The sequence below is a fragment of the Pleurodeles waltl genome, chromosome 7 (assembly GCF_031143425.1).
Source record: "Pleurodeles waltl isolate 20211129_DDA chromosome 7, aPleWal1.hap1.20221129, whole genome shotgun sequence".
Taxonomy (NCBI): domain Eukaryota; kingdom Metazoa; phylum Chordata; class Amphibia; order Caudata; family Salamandridae; genus Pleurodeles; species Pleurodeles waltl.
The window spans coordinates 1,471,879,243-1,471,896,057 of record NC_090446.1 but is presented as its reverse complement, the minus strand read 5'-3'; the positions used below and the strand labels follow the sequence as shown (position 1 = coordinate 1,471,896,057).

At 48.3% G+C, this 16,815-nt stretch overlaps 1 protein-coding gene across 1 annotated transcript in view; it reads right to left on the bottom strand.

Moving 5' to 3' along the window:
* The window catches only part of LOC138246526 (B-cell receptor CD22-like), a 498,077-nt gene that overhangs the window by 115,900 nt on the left and 365,362 nt on the right, over positions 1–16,815 (bottom strand). The gene's annotated exons all lie outside the window — the stretch shown is intronic.

The window sequence follows — 16,815 nt, the reverse complement described above, 5'->3', positions numbered from 1 at the left end:
AGCTCTGAGGCCTCCCTCACCCTTCTCAAGGCTGACCTCCCCTACCCAAATGCCCATTTCATTTCTCTAAGTCTCTTCTTCTGCAATGTAATATTGTCATTTTCTTATACTGGGTACCACTACGTAACTGTACCAAGATGTACTGTATACTCAATAAAAAGCTACAAACCCAAAAAAACACCCACCAACTTCAAGTTGGAGGTAAAATGAGGAGAATGATTTGCGACTGCATTTCGGAGTAAAATATTTATACATACCAATGCAAACCTGCGAATCAGGCCGTATGCGAGGGCAAAAACGTTTCATGCATGTGGCACATAATTTCTGCAGCATTTGCACTAAAACGGAGAATTTAGAATTTCACAGTAAAATTATGCACTGCCATAAAAAAGTGTTGATCTATGCTCTGATTCCTTATACAGATATTCTTTGTGGCATTAATATCATTTACAAAATAATAGCTCCTTTGGTTGTAGATTTTCTGGTATTGTTTCCAAAGAGGAGAATTTTAGATAGTGTTTTTTCATCCTGAATATAAACCTTTAAACCTTTAAACGTAAATTTGCTTTCTTCAATCTGAATTATACATGTAGATCAATCTGCAACCTTGTTTATATTGATAATATATGTTGATTGTTTTTATGAATTGTTTGGATGATTTATGGAAATATTCAGAAATAAACAGATTATAAACATAAACAGTAGGGCTCCAAGTATGTATGAGATCCCCAAAATAATGTTTATAACATATTCCATGTGAAAAAGCATTAAAAAAGGAAACAGTCTATTATTGGCAACAGCTTGGTTTTTGTTTAACTTAAGATATGTTACCTAACTATCCATGTCAGAGTTGCACAACAGACTCAAAGATGTGGGCACAAACTGCCCTTACCTCACAGTGCTCAGTTGCTTTTCTAATACAGACCCACCTTCTCTTTATTTTGCACGGATCGTGACAATCTAAATAGCACTAGAGATAGTGTTTCATTCCTCTTTTGCCAAATATTTTGGGCTTTGAAGACTGGCTAAGAGAAGACGTGTTCCTTAGCATTATCTGTTCAATGAATGGCCACATAATATGAAGGGATCATTACAGGCAGTATTATTAAGTCCTTTGGGCTTATCTGAATCCAACATGATGGGAAGGTAATGCTGTGTTACCAAGGACATTATCAGCATCAGCACTGATACAATAAAAGGGGATTCTTTGTTTCCCAACGCTTATGGTTCCATTTTATTTATATGCTACACCCCTTGAAGTTTAGGGCCACATGTACAAGAATCAGGCTTTGAGACTCGTGACAGGGATGGTGGCCTGCTGGAGACAACAGACCACCATGTCCGTGACTGCTTTGAAATAAAGCAATTTTTTTTTTTTTTTAAATGCAGCCCGTTTTCCTTAACCCCTTCGCTGCCAGGGCTTTTCCCCTCCTGTGCCGAGCCTTTTTTTGGCTTTTTGGGGAGGTTTGTACTTAGGCCCTCATAACTTTTTCTCCACATAAGCTACCCATGCCACATTTGCGTCCATTTTTTCCAACATCTTAGGGATTCTAGAGGTGCCCAGACTTTGTGGGTTCCCCTGAAGGAGACCAAGAAATTAGCCAAAATACAGCGAAAATCTTGTTTTTTTTAAAAAAATGGGAAAAAAGGGTTGCAGAAGAAGGCTTGTAGTTTTTTTCACTGAAAATGCCATCAACAAAGGGTTTGCGGTGGTAAAATCATCATCTTCCCAGCTTTCAGGAACAGGCAGACTTGAATTAGAAAACCCCATTTTTCAACACACTTTTGACATTTTACTGGGACATACACTATTTTTACAATTTTTTGTGCTTTCAGCCTCCTTCCAGTTAGTGACAGAAATAGGTGAGAAACCAATGCTGGATCCCAGAAACTAAACATTTCTGAAAAACTAGACACAATTCTGAATTCAGCAAGCGGTCATTTGTGTAGATACTACATGTGTTTCCTACAGAAAATAACAGCTGAAATATGAGTATATTGAAATTGAGGTGAAAAAAACAGCAATTTTTCTCCACTCTGTAACTTTTTCCTGCGATGTCAGATTTTTGAAAGCAATATACTGTTACGTCAGCTGGACTCTTCTGGTTGCGGGGATATATAGGGCTTGTAGGTTCATCAAGAACCCTAGGTACGGGGCGTGGCCTGGGACCGATGGAGCTGCACGCGAAGTGCGGCGCTCTCGGGCAAAAATCCAGGCCCGAAGCTTAAATCCTGCCATAATAACGAACGGAGGTCTTAAAAATAGAAGAGAAGTGATCGGAGAACATACAGCACGAGTAGAGACCGTGGCGACCCACTTTGAGGTAGAGTTTACCCGGAAAACACCCCGGCAACTTTGCGCCTACCGCGTTCCAAAATGGCGGCTGCAACAGAACAGTGAACCCGTTGCAACCGCGGCCCTCGGCTAGGAGGATACGAAGGTCCCGTGGAGGTGAGGACCCCCCATCATCCATAGAGGAGCGCAAGGGGCCCAGACACCTTCGCCACCAACGGCGAGAGCAACAATACGAAGTGGAACATCAGCGAAGTCAGAGGGAGTGGAGAGGAGCAGATGAGGAGCGAAGCCCTGGGAACTTCGAGTGAGAGAGAGACGACTCCGATGAGTGGGATTACCGGCTACCGCGAGGCCAGGGAGAACGCAGAGGCCGCCGGCCAAGACGGGAACTAAAACTGGCACATTGAGGGGAATCGGAGACCGCGGTCTCGTGCTGGAAGGGGAGCTCGGGAACACCGGTACAGAACTTCACCCTGTTATCAGAACAGTATGCAAATGCCGACATCCGAAGCCCGGCCAGAGGTGAGATTGTAACATTGTCTTTCGGCATTCACAAGCTGCCCTTGCAGGCGACCAACACGTGCATAATTCTGAGAGAACCCCCTCGTGGTCAAACAGCTCAAAACGGTGAACTTCTAACAGTACTCCTCATGTGAGAGCACCAGGACTGAGATAGGCGACACACAGATTGGACGACGCTGACGAACGATATCACCTCCCACTAATACGTACGGCCTTCGCCAACCTGAGACCTATTACAATGGTAAAACCCAAAAAACACGACAAACCACCAGCGGGGGACTCCTCGCCCACTGAGAATCCACCCCCAACGCCCGCCAGAGAAGCACAAGCGGGGCACGAAGAACAAGAAACTACTCTGGACACTGTGCTGCTGGCCATTAAAGATTCCCGCGAAGCGCTTGAGCGTAAAATCGATAACCTCACGCAGACCTTTCCCTTCTACGAGACGACCACCGTAAATTAAAGGAAACAGTGGGTTTGCACGAGACTACGCTGACAGAGGTATTAGCGGCGCACAAAGACACATCCTCAGAAATTAAAGACCTGGCCACCTGGCTGAAAACATTGGAGGCAAGGGCGGAAGATGCTGAAAACCGAGCCCGACGGAACAATTTAAGACTGGTGGGGGTTCCGGAGGGGGCGGAGTCCACTGCAGCTAATACTGAAATATTCCTGGAACAGTGGCTTAGAGACTCAATGGCATCAGAGGGCTTCTCACTATTTTTTGCAGTGGAACAAGCCCACAGAGTCCCCGGCGTGCCACCTCCACCGGGAGTCAGGCCACGACCAATAATCGCTAAGTTACTCCACACAAAGATAGATACTACGTACTCTCACAATCCCACCAGCAAGGAGAGATTCAATTGGATGGCCAAAAGGTCATTATATTCCCAGACTTTACGAGAGAGACACAGGCACAAAGGGCGTCCTACATTGCAGTAAAACGTACCATGCGTGAGCATGGTATAAAGTATGCCATGCTCTTTCCGGCAAAACTCAGAGTGGAATACGATAACAGGACCCATTTTTTTCTCACACCCTAGCTGGCGATGGAATGGCTCGAATCGCTGAACATCCACTGCAGATCAACCCGCGACTGAACATTTCGAAACCCCTGGAAGAAACATAGTAGATCCCGGAAGAAGACTACAGAAGCGGCTCCATCGAAACGTCAGTCAAAACAGGAGATGCGTGATGCGGTGGAAACAGCAGCAGCGTTGAGCGGAGGAGACTTCCATACACGTCGGACCCCAGATGCTACATCGGATGTTGATTCAAACTGCAAACACTCCTCAATATCCTCCCAGGACACTCTCATCGGCTTGCCATCGATCACACCAAGAACAGCGGACGAGATTATTTGACCTCGTTGAAAGAACAAGTTGGCAAGTGAGCTGACGACTGTGGGGGAACCTCACTCTGTTTGGGGACCTTGCTGGATCCCAACCGTGAATATACAGTGATATAACCCTGGATGTCACTTCTTAACTGGCACATCACACGTGATCGGGCCTGGGGAAGGGCCCGGGGCGCTGCCTCTTGGTCTCTGGCATGCCTCCTTCCAATAGGTTGATAATTAAGATTACACTAATTGTAATGGTTTGGACGGGAGAGTTGTAGGTACCGGTCCTGGGGAGAGGGAGTTACAAAGGGGGTTTGATTTTGTTTTTGTTGTTTTAAGGGTATATCAGGCACATCTATCTCACACCGTAGATTACGAAACTCAATGGGTTTGTCCAGTGGTAGTAATAGAGCGGCGTCAGTAGGCCGCCTCTATATCCCTCCTTAAATTATGACCACAGAATACAAGGTAATCACATGGAATGTCAGGGGCCTAAATAACATGTCCAAGAGGTACAAGGTTTACAGTTTTCTTAAACAGAGGGGAGTGCACATAGCTATCTTACAAGAAACTCACTTGTTAGAGCAGGAGATCAAGGCCTTGAAAAAGCACTGGAGGGGACAAATATTCGCCACTACCCACTCAGCGTTTGTGAGGGGAGTGTTGATATGGATCAGACCAGGCATTCCATTACAGGTTCTCCATACCTTGATCGACACTGAGGGGAGATATGTAGTGATTTCTGGTAGATTGGACGGGAGAGAGGTAACCCTTGCGGGACTATACGCCCCAAATCACAAACAAGGAAGATTCTTAGACCGACTATCACTGGTCATGAGCACACTCCTCACCAGCACCACATTAATAGGAGGAGACTTTAATTGTGTAATGGATACCGCAATGGATAGATCGCACCCACCACTGTCACAATCCGCAAGCCATAAAACAGCACTGCACTTCCAGCAGTGGCAAAAACACTGGCAACTAACGGATTGTTGGCGCCAACTTAATCCCCCCAATAGAGAATACTCTTTCTATTATGCAGTTCACGACCTGTATGTACGACTGGACACCTTTCTGGCATCTCAGGAAGTGCAATCTGTGGTGTGGAAGGCCGAGTATCTTGGCTGCATCATCTCAGATCATAATCCCTTATTGATTTCTTTGGCCTGGTGCGGCGAGAGACCTTTGATTCCCACTTGGCGTCTAAGAGCAGAGTCACTTGAAGACGAGGCTTTTAGGGCTCAACTGAATACGCAGATCACAGACTTCTTTGGGAACAATGCTGGAACTGCTTTGTCCAGATCCATCGAATGGGAGTCCTTTAAAACAGTGATCAGGGGATATTGTATTAGCACAACTGTGGGAGTACGGAAGGTGTTAGAGACAGAACTAGGCGATCTCGAGAACTCCCTTAGGGATCTCGAACGTAAGCATCCGACACAACCCGACCTCTCAACACAACTAGAAGAGACAAGGGCTAGAATAACAGAAACTAACACTAGATTGTCTCGTTTCGATTACAAGCAATTCTTGCAGAAGCAACATGTAGAGGGTGACAGAGCAGGTGCCCTACTGTCCTGGTTGGCCAAACCACTCCAACATCAAACCATAGTGGTGGAGTTGGAGACCACCCCGGGTATTAAAGTATATGGGCAGAAGGAGATCAATACCACCTTTCTTAAATATTACTCAGAGCTATATGCCCCCCCACCGAAGTACTCAGAGACGCTCAATTACAAGATCTGGGAAGCCTCAACCTCCCGGCACTGGGAGGGGAGGATAGAATAGCCCTGGCGACTCCCATATAGCTTAGAGAAATAAAGACTGCAATCCAGAGTATGGCCAGGGGCAAGGTACCAGGAGCAGATGGTCTCTCTTTGGAGTTCTACCTTATGTAACAGGATTCATTACCCCCCCCAGCTCAGCATACTATACGCGGAGGCATGGAATAACAACAGCTTGCCTCCTTCCACTACAGAAGCCATGATTCCTCTTCTGAAACCCACCAAATCCCCCACAGAAGTTCGATCATATCGGCCACTATCAATGTTGAACTTAAATTATAAAATACTAAGCAGGGTGCTAGCTAACAGACTTTTACAGTACATGTCCTCCTTAATCCATCAGGACCAATCAGGATTTATCCCACAGCGAAGCACTGCCCAAAACATTCGTTGATTGATTTCACTCCTTCATGCTCTGCCCTCTGATGCAACTAGAGCAGTAATCATCTCGATAGATGTCGAGAAGGCTTTTGATAGCCTACGGTGGGACTACCTAGAACGAGTCATGCTGCAGCTAGGTCTAGGGGAAGGGTTTGTCAAATGGATGACGCTTCTCTATACAAACCCCACAGCGAGAGTGCGCACTGGCCGTACAATATCCCCTTCCTTTGCCATAGGTAGGGGCACAAAACAGGGCTGCCCGCTATCACCTTTACTTTTTGCGTTGGCAGATGAGCCTCTCGCCCAGTCGGCTAGGTCCCAGAGGTTCTATGAAGGCATCACAATCAATGCCTGGACACATCATATTGCTTTATATGCGGATGACATGTTACTCTTTCTCCGGAACGTGGAGGCCGACCTACCAGGAGCAATGACAATGTTAGACAACTTTGGGGATGCATCCGGGCTCCGGATAAACTGGGGGAAGTCATCCATTTTTCCAGCTACTAGGGGTATCGAAGAACCAATGGACAATCGGGGCCTCCCGTGGTCCCCGTCCACATTCAAATACCTAGGGGTTAATATCTATCTACTAGAAGGGAACATACAGAACACGATTAGGAGTATTAAAAACAGCATGGTATTCTGGCAGACACTTCCACTAGGGGTCACTGGGAGAGTTGCACTGATTAAGATGATAGTATTACCTAGAGTGTTATATTACTTCGCAACCATCCCACTCATAATACCGAGGGTGGTATTTAAAACAATCTCATCCTTGATTACAGGATTTATATGGGGAACCAACAGACAAAGGACAGCATTGCGCACCCTCCATAGAACAACAGCAGAGGGTGGTTTGGCTGTTCCTGACTTCGAATTATACTATTGGGCGAGCCAACTCCAATGGCTGGTGCGATTTATCAGAGCTCCCACAGTGGGGGAAGCACTGAGAGCCCCTCTCCACTGATCCCGAGATAGAATTCTGGGCATTCTACTAAACCCCAAGAAACAGAATAAACCGCTTCCGGTGGAATGGGAGGCATTGCGTCACTGCTGGGAACAATACCTAAAACGAACACACACCAGAACACCGTACTCACCAAAGGTGATCTGTGTGGGAGCTGTTGCAGGAAATCATGTGATAGGGGGTATCAACCGATTCATGGCATTTCAGATCGACACCATAGGGGTTCTATATAATAATGGGAAACTGTGCTCCTATGCCGAACTGCAGGAAAGGTTCCAGCTACCGCCAGGGCTGTTCCTAACCTTTAACGCGATTGCCAGAACTCTTCGTAGACAATGGAGCACAGGGCTGGAGAACCCCCCCAGACATACTACCTGCGACCAAATATGCACTTTAGGAGACCAAGGGAGTTTGATCTCAGGGATATATACATCTCTACTGTAAGACTTTTCATCCTTGGCGTGGTCTCCCTTAACTTTTTGCCTCTGTTCCCCAGGTTGTTGATGGGTGCTGGACTCTGATTTTATTGTTTTTGTTACTCTGGGCACTTTACCACTGCTAACCAGTGCTACAGTGCAAGTGCTCCTGTTTAAAATGTGTACGTAATTGGTTCTCCATGATTGGCATATTTGTTTTACTGTTAAGTCCCTAGTAAAGTGTACTAGAGGTGCCCAGGGCCTGTAAATCAAATGTTACTAGTGGGCCTGCAGCACTGGTTGTGCCACCCACACAAGTAACCCTGTAATCATGTCTCACACCTGCCACTGCAGTGTCTGTGTGTGTATTTTTACTCTGTAAATTCGACTTGGCAAGTGTACCCACTTGCCAGGCCTAAACCTTCCCTTTTCTTACATGTAAGGCACCCCTAAGGTAGGCCTTAGGTAGCCCCAAGGGCAGGGTGCAGTGTATGGTTAAGGTAGGACATATAGTAATGTGGTTTATATGTCCTGACAGTGAAATATTGTTAAATTCGTTTTTCACTGTTGCAAGGACTGTCTCTCTCATAGGATAATATGGGGGCTACCTTTAAATATGATTAAAGCGTAGATTCCCCTAGAGAGTAGATGGACATGTGGAGTTTGGGGTCCCTGAACTCACAATTTAAAAATACATCTTTTAGTAAAGTTGATTTTAAGATTGTGCGTTTGAAAATGCCACTTTTAGAAAGTGATCATTTTCTTGCTTAAACCATTCTGTGACTCTGCCGTGTTTGTGGATTCCCTGTCTGGGTCAGTTTGACAGTTGGGTTGTTTTTCACCTCACACCAGACAGTGACACAAAGGGGGCTGGGGTGTAACCTGCATTTCCTGATTAGCCATCTCTGCTAGGAGGGAGGGGTGGAGTGGTCACTCTCATCTGAAAGGACTGTGCCTGCCTCTGACAATGCCGGCTCCAACCCCCTGCTGTGTGTCTGATGACTTGCCTGGGCAAGGCAGGATTTCACAAGTAGGTGTGAGTCCCCTTTGAAGAAAGGTGACTTCAAAGACTAAAATGGGTATAAGAAGGGCACCCAAATCTACAGACTTTAGAAACACTTCTGGAACCAAGAGGAACCTCTGCCTGGAGAAGAGCTGATAGCTGAGGAAGAAGTGCTGCCATGCCTGTGACTGTGCTTTGTGGAGCTTTCCTGCAGTGCTGCTTCTGCCAGAGTAAGAGGGCAAAGACTGGACTTTGTGTGCCTTCCATCTTGTGAAGAAATCTCCAAGGGCTTGAGTTAGAGCTTGCCTCCTGTTGTTCAAGGTCTCAGGGACAGCAAAGACTTCTCTCTGCCAGCACCTGGAGTCTCTGGAGAGACTCCTGCCCGACAAGTGGTGCCCTATCCAGTCCCTGGGCCCTTGAAAGGAAAGCTGGTGGAATCCAAGGAAATCGACTTCGGATGACTTCGGACCGACGCCGCTGCTGAATCCGGTAACGCCGCCTGCACCTGACGCCGTGACCTTCGCTGGAACGAGACACTCTTCGCAGGCCCGTCGCCGCAGCAGCCCCGCTGAAGTCCGCGACTCCGTGGAAGTCGCCACACCACATCGTGACCGACGCTGCTTGAAGTGCACGGATTCAACGTTTCGCACAGACGCCACGATTCCTGGCTTCGCGCCTCGGCTTGTTTTCACTCTTCACCAAAGGTACTGTACTTGGGGGTCTACACGACTCCGTGTCCGGCGCCGCTGGTGTCGGCTTGTTGGGAACGACTCCGTCACGACGCCATGTTAACATCTCATTGAAGCATTTTTGTTTCTAAGCGCTATTTTTGAGTTTAATCTTTAAAAATTCATAACTTGACTTGTGTATGTCGGATTTTTGTAGTTTTGGTCTTGTTTTGTTTAGATAAATATTTCCTATTCTTCTAAACCGGTGTTGTGTCATTTTGTAGTGTTTTCATTAAGTTGCTGTGTGTGTTGGTACAAATACTTTACACCTAGCGCTCTGAAGTTAAGCCTACTGCTCTGCCAAGCTACCAAGGGGGTAAGCAGGGGTTAGCTGAGGGTGATTCTCTTTTACCCTGACTAGAGTGAGGGTCCTTGCTTGAACAGGGGGTAACCTGACTGTCAACCAAAGACCCCATTTCTAACATTGGTGATCAGCGGACGGGATTTGGACTTGTATTTGTGCTTGACATACAGTAATTAAGTGTACACTACTGTTTGAGTTCAGACCACTACGTGACCACATACTACTAGTCTTGTGATTTTTTTTTTTTCTATTTGGACTGTTTTTGCTCTGCATTCAGTTTCTTTTTTCGCTGATCCGGTGGTTGACTTTTCTGGAACTTCATTTGAGAACTTGCTTTTCTGCATTTGGAACTTTGCACTCTTTTAACCTTTTATCATGTCTCTACTTGGAGATGCATCAGTTGAAGCTGTTTTTGACCTGAAGCAATTGAATAGTTATAACAAGGCTCAGCTAAAGCAGTTTTGTAAAAATGTTGGTTGTCCCATTAAGAGCTCTTCCAAGAAGGATGAGCTGAAAAAGGCGCTGAGGGCCTGGGTGACAACCAGAAGCACTGGAGGGCACACTGAGGATGAGGAGGAGGATGAGGATGAGGAGGGAGAGCAATCAGTACATAATGGTATAGTGTGGGGACCTGTTATTCCCAGGGAAAGAGTCTCTAGGGCAAGTAGCAGTGTATCCTCCAAGGGTCTGACACCTGGAGAGTTAAAGGACAGACAGGCAGAGAGGGAGTACCAATTGGAGCTGAAAAAGCTCAGTCTAGAGATGGAACAGAGAAGGCTGGCCATTGAGGAAAGGAAGTTTGCAATGGCTCATGAGCTCAGTTTAAAAGAGATAGATCAGAGGAGTCAGCCCAGTAGGGATGGTGGCAGCAATCCTACAGTGCAGCCTGGGAGAAGGGTACACATCCCAAAAGACCTTGTGAGGGATTATAAGAGGGAGGATGATATCTACTTGTGGTTCAAGGGTTATGAATCAGCTCTCCACATGAACCTGGTCCCTGAAGCTCATTGGGGGGCAGCCCTGTGGAAGCATTTTGAGGCAGAGGGGAGGGACACACTGACAGCCTTAGGGGATGCTCAGGATCTCACCTACCCTGTCATGAAGGAGGCCTTACTCACCAGGTATGGTCTCACCCCTGAGCAGTACAAGGAGAAGTTTAGATCCTACAAGAGAAAGGAATCCCAAACATGGTGGGAATGTGTTGATTCTTTTTGCAGGTCACTGGATGGTTGGGTGAAGGGCAGTAAGGTAAACACGTATGAGGGGCTTTACAATTTAATTGCTTGGGAGCACTTGTACATTTTATGTTTTCCAGAGCTGCGCCAGCACCTCATTGACAGCAAGCTGACTGACCCCAGGAAGCTTGCGCAGGAAGCGGACCGCTGGGAGAGCACCAGGGTCCAAAAGAGGTATGGGGAGACCACGCCAAGGGTGGACAGGGTCCCTCTCAGAAGAAAGGGGGGGGTAAGGGCAAACAGGGGGAGTTCTCTAAAGGGCCCCAAACTGATTCCCAGGGTAAGGATTCCCAACCCCCCAGTGAAAAGAAGCCATGGTTGTCCAAAGGGAAGCCAGTGGCAGGTGGTCCCCCACGTAAGTGCTATGCATGTGACCAGGTGGGTCATGTGAGGGGGGACCCCAAATGCCCCAAAAGTACACCGGCACCCACTGGTGCACCGTCCCAGGGTTTGGCCAGTGTAGCGCTTGGGGAGGAGTTGGTTTCAGGTGGGTGGGAACCAGCAGAAATGACCCTTGTCTCACTAGGGGACAGTGAGATGGTCCAGAGAAACCTAGTGCCTGATAACACTAAGAAGTACAGGCAATGGGTGACCATCAATGGACAGAGGGTGGAGGCTCTGAGAGACACAGGAGCCAGTGTGACTACAGTGAGGAGTCACCTGGTGTCTGAAGAGCAGATTGATCCCCGGGTACTTCACCAAGTAGTTGCGGTAGACAACTCTGAGCACCTCTGCAGAGTGGCGCAGGTTCCCTTTGAATGGGGGGGGTCTCAGGTTCCTGGAAAGTAGCTGTGAGTCCAACCATGCCTGTTGATAGTTTGCTAGGTAACGACCTGGAGGATTCCCCTTGGAAGGAGGTGGAACACAGGTCTCACTTGGAGATGTTGGGTCTGCCTGGGTGGGTATGCGTATCCACCCGGTCTATGGCAGCCAATCAGGGTAGTCAAGAGCCCCTGAAGCCTGAAACAGTGGCCCAGGGGACCGCCAAGAAGAGGAAGGGCAGGGGGCACGGGAAACCAGCCCCAGAAGTTCCCACGGTCCGGGAGGAGGCAGAGCCTGAGGGTGATGCCCCGGAGCCTACAGGGGAACAGGTGGCTGAACTGGGGGAGATCCTTGATCTGTCGCAGTGGCAGCAGGAAGGGGGACCCACCAGGGAAGCGTTCTGCACAGCGCAGAAGGAGTGCCCTACTCTTGAGGGGCTGCGGCAGCAGGCTGCAGCCCAGGCGGCTGGCGAGGCGCCAGGTACTCACCTGATTTATTGGGAGGATGGCCTCCTGTACAGTGAGCCTAAGGTTCCTGAGCCTGGGTCAGCTCGTATGCTGGTGGTACCCCAGTGCTTCAGGGCCTTCCTACTGGGTTTGGCTCATGATGTGTGTTAGACCTGACAGCCTTAGGGTAGTCACCCCTAACTTTTTGCCTGCCTCCCTCCACTTTTTGGACACTGTTTTTGGTGGTTTTTAGACTCTGCGCACTTTACCCCTGCTAACCAGGGCTAAAGTGCATATGCTCTCTCCCTTAAAACATGGTAACCTGGAATCATACCTGATTGGACTATTAATTTACTTATAAGTCCCTAGTAAGGTGCACTTCATGTGCATAGGGCTGGTAAATTAAATACTACTAGTGGGCCAGCAGCACTGGTTGTGCCACCCACTTAAGTAGCCCCTTTTCCCTGTCTCAGGCCTGCCATTGCAAGGCCTGTGTGTGCAGTTTCACTGCCACATCGACTTGGCATTTAAAAGTACTTGCCAAGCCTAGAACTCCCCTTTTTCTACATATAAGTCACCCTTAATGTGTGCCCTAGGTAACCCCTAGGGCAGGGTGCTGTGTAGGTAAAAGGCAGGACATGTACCTGTGTAGTTATATGTCCTGGTAGTGTAAAGCTCCTAAATTTGTTTTTACACTACTGTGAGGCCTGATCCCTTCATAGGCTAACATTGGGGCTGCCCTCATACACTGTTGAAGTGGCAGCTGCTGATCTGAAGGGAGCAGGAAGGTCATATTTAGTATGGCCAGAATGGTAATACAAAATCCTGCTGACTGGTGAAGTCGGATTTAATATTACTATTCTAGAAATGCCACTTTTAGAAAGTGAGCATTTCTTTGCACTTAAATCCTTCTGTGCCTTGCAATCCACGTCTGGCTGGGCTTGGTTGACAGCTCCTTGTGCATTCACTCAGACACACCCCAAACACAGGGTACTCAGCCTCACTTGCATACATCTGCATTTTGAATGGGTCTTCCTGGGCTGGGAGGATGGAGGGCCTGCTCCCACACAAAGGACTGCCACACCCCCTACTGGGACCCTGGCAAACAGGATTGAACTGAAAGGGGACCTGGTGCACTTCTTAGCCACTCTTTGAAGTCTCCCCCACTTCAAAGGCACATTTGGGTATAAAACAGGGCCTCTGCCCTACCTCATCAGACACTTGCTGGAGAAGAAACCTGAACCAGAAACTACATCCTGCCAAGAAGAACTGCCTGGCTGCTCAAAGGACTCACCTGTCTGCTTTCTACAAAGGACTGCTGCCTTGCTGTTGCCCTGCTGCCTTGCTGAACTCTTGTCTGGCTGTGAAAGTGCTCTCCAAGGGCTTGGATAGAGCTTGCCTCCTGTTCCCTGAAGTCTCAGGACCAAAAAGACTTCCCTTTTTCACTTGGACGCTCCGTGCGCCGAAAATTTCGACGCACAGCTTGTTCTGCGGCGAGAAAAACGCTGCACACCGACGCTGCTCGACGCGACGCTCTTGGGATGACCGAAAATCCGACGCACGGCTTCGCAAGGACAACGCCGCCCGACCTCTAGAGGAGAAATCGACGCGACGCCTGCCGTGAGATCGTAATTTCAACGCGCAGCCCCGCAGACCGACGTCTAGAGGAGAAATCGACGCGACGCCTGCCATGAGATCGTAATTTCGACGCGCAGCCCCGCAGACCGATGTGCAGCCGGAGAACAAGCAGGAAAATCCACGCACAGACCCGGGACATCTGGTAATCCCCGCGAACCACAGAAAGAGACTGTCCGTGCGCCGGAAAACGACGCACGACTTCCCCGCGTGGAAAATAACGACGCAAGTCCGTGTGTGCTGGGGAGAAATCGATGCACACACCCTTTTTCCACGCACCTCTTCCTTTGTGGCCCTCTGAGGAGATTTTTCCACTCCAAACCAGGTACTTGTGCTTGAAAGAGACTTTGTTTATATTCTAAAGACTTAAGACACTGTATATCACTTTTCAGTGATATCCCTACAATTTCCCATTGCATACTTTATTCTTTTTGACCTACAATTATCCTGATAAATATTATATATTTTTCTAAACACTGTGTGGTGTATTTTTGTGGTGCTATATGGTGGTATTGTATGATTTATTGCACAAATACTTTACACATTGCCTTCTAAGTTAAGCCTGACTGCTCGTGCCAAGCTACCAGAGGGTGGGCACAGGATAATCTTGGATTGTGTGTGACTTAGAGAGAAAAACTATATGGGGATGCCCTAATAGAGTAACAGTAGCTCAATCAGGGAAAAATACAGTTAAGAGAAACTACAACGTGAGCTACCTAAATAATATAATATCTGAAGTAACAGATACACTTCAGAGAAAAAGCCTTATAAGGACTGTTAAATATCCATTGATAATTCAAAGTCGTATGAGAAAACAATATACAGCTGCTGAAAGAATTAAAGGAATGACAAAAGATAACCATGCCACACGGTACCCAGAAGCCATTCCTCTAAGGACGGTCACTGCCCCTGTGGTGGGACGTGCCTTGATGGGGGTTTTTACCCGCATGGGGTTCCCCAAGGAGGTGGTATCTAATAGAGGTACAAACTTCATATCCACTTATATGAAGTCTCTGTGGAAGGTGTGTGGGGTAACCTACAAGTTCACCACCCCTTACCGCCCCCAAAGTAATGGTCTGGTTGAGAGATTCAACCGCACCTTGAAAGGCATGATTCAGGGCCTGTCAGAGCCCTTGAGGCGTAAGTGGGACGTTCTCTTGCCATGTCTTCTGTTCGCTTACAGGGAGGTGCCTCAAAAGGGACTTGGCTTTAGCCCGTTTGAGCTCATCTGTGGCCACCCTGTGAGGGGACCGCTCAGTCTGGTGAAGGAGGCTTTGGAGAAAGCTCCTAGTAAACCACCCCAGGATGTATTTAGCTACATGCTGGCACTAAGAAACCAGACTGCCCGCTTCAGGAGTCTCGCTCAGGAGAACCTGGAAGGAAGCCAGGAGGATATGAAACGGTGGTACGATCAGAATGCCACTCTGGTTGAGTTTCAGCCTGGACAAATAGTGTGGGTCATGGCACCAGTGGAGCCTAGGGCTCTCCAAGATAAGTGGACTGGGCCTTTTGAGGTGGTGGAAAGAAAGAGCGAGGTCACCTATCTGGTAGACTTGCAATCCCCCAGAAACCCTTTGAGGGTCCTACATGTCAACCGCCTCAAACCACACTTTGAGCGAAATGAGCTATCCATGCTCCTAGCGACAAATGACGGGGTGGAGGAAGAGAGTGAGCCTCTTCCTGACCTCCTGTCTGCAGGAGAGAAAGATGGGTCTGTGGAGGGAGTGATCCTCTCCCCCTCCCTGACTGAGGAACAGCAGAGGGACTGTCGCCACGCGCTGGGACAGTTCGCCTCGCTGTTTTGCCTGATCCCAGGAGTCACACACCTGTGCACACATGATGTAGACACTGGGGACAGTACACCTGTTAAACATAAGGTTTACAGGGTGACTGACAGGGTCAGGGCTTGCATTAAGGAGGAAGTCTCCAAAATGTTAACCCTAGGGGTTATTGAGCACTCCAGCAGTCCTTGGGCCAGTCCAGTGGTCTTGGTCCCAAAGGCTGCTGCTCCTGATGCCACTCCAGAACTTAGGTTCTGTGTGGACTACCGGGGTCTCAATGCGGTCAGCAAGACTGACGCACACCCCATCCCCCGAGCTGATGAGCTCATTGATCTGTTAGGAGCTGCCAAGTACCTCAGTACGTTTGATTTAACATCTGGGTACTGGCAGATTGCCTTAACTGAGGGGGCAAAGGAGAGGTCAGCATTCTCTACCCCAGATGGGCACTTCCACTTCAATGTGATGCCCTTTGGGATGAAGAATGCCCCTGCCACCTTTCAGAGGTTGGTCAACCAGGTGTTGGCAGGACTGGATGAGTTCAGTGCCGCCTACCTGGATGACATTGCAGTGTTTAGTTCCACATGGGAGGAACACCTGCAACACCTCTGGAGAGTGTTACAGGCCCTGCAGAAGGCAGGCCTCACTATTAAGGCGAGCAAGTGCCAAATAGGGCAGGGTTCTGTGGTGTACTTAGGACACCAGGTGGGGAGTGGCCAGGTGGCACCCCTTCAGCCTAAGATTGACACGATTCTGGCTTGGGAGACTCCCAAGACCCAGACTGAAGTGAGAGCCTTTTTAGGTCTCACAGGATATTACAGGAGGTTTGTTAAGGGATATGGTACCATTGTTACCCCCTTAACGGAGTTGACTTCGAAGAAGCAACTCAAGAAAGTGATATGGACAGAGGCTTGCCAGAACGCTTTTGATGCCCTGAAGGCTGCCATGTGCACAGCACCTGTGCTGCAGGCACCTGACTACTCCAAGGAGTTTGTTGTGCAAACAGACGCCTCAGAGCATGGTATTGGAGCAGTACTCTCACAGCTTAATGAAGAGGGCCTAGATCAACCCGTGGCCTTCATTAGCAGGAGGTTACTACCCAGGGAACGTAGGTGGAGTGCCATAGAACGCGAAGCGTTTGCTGTGGTCTGGGCACTGAAGAAGCTAAGACCCTACTTGTTTGGGGCTCACTTCCGAGTTCAGACCGACC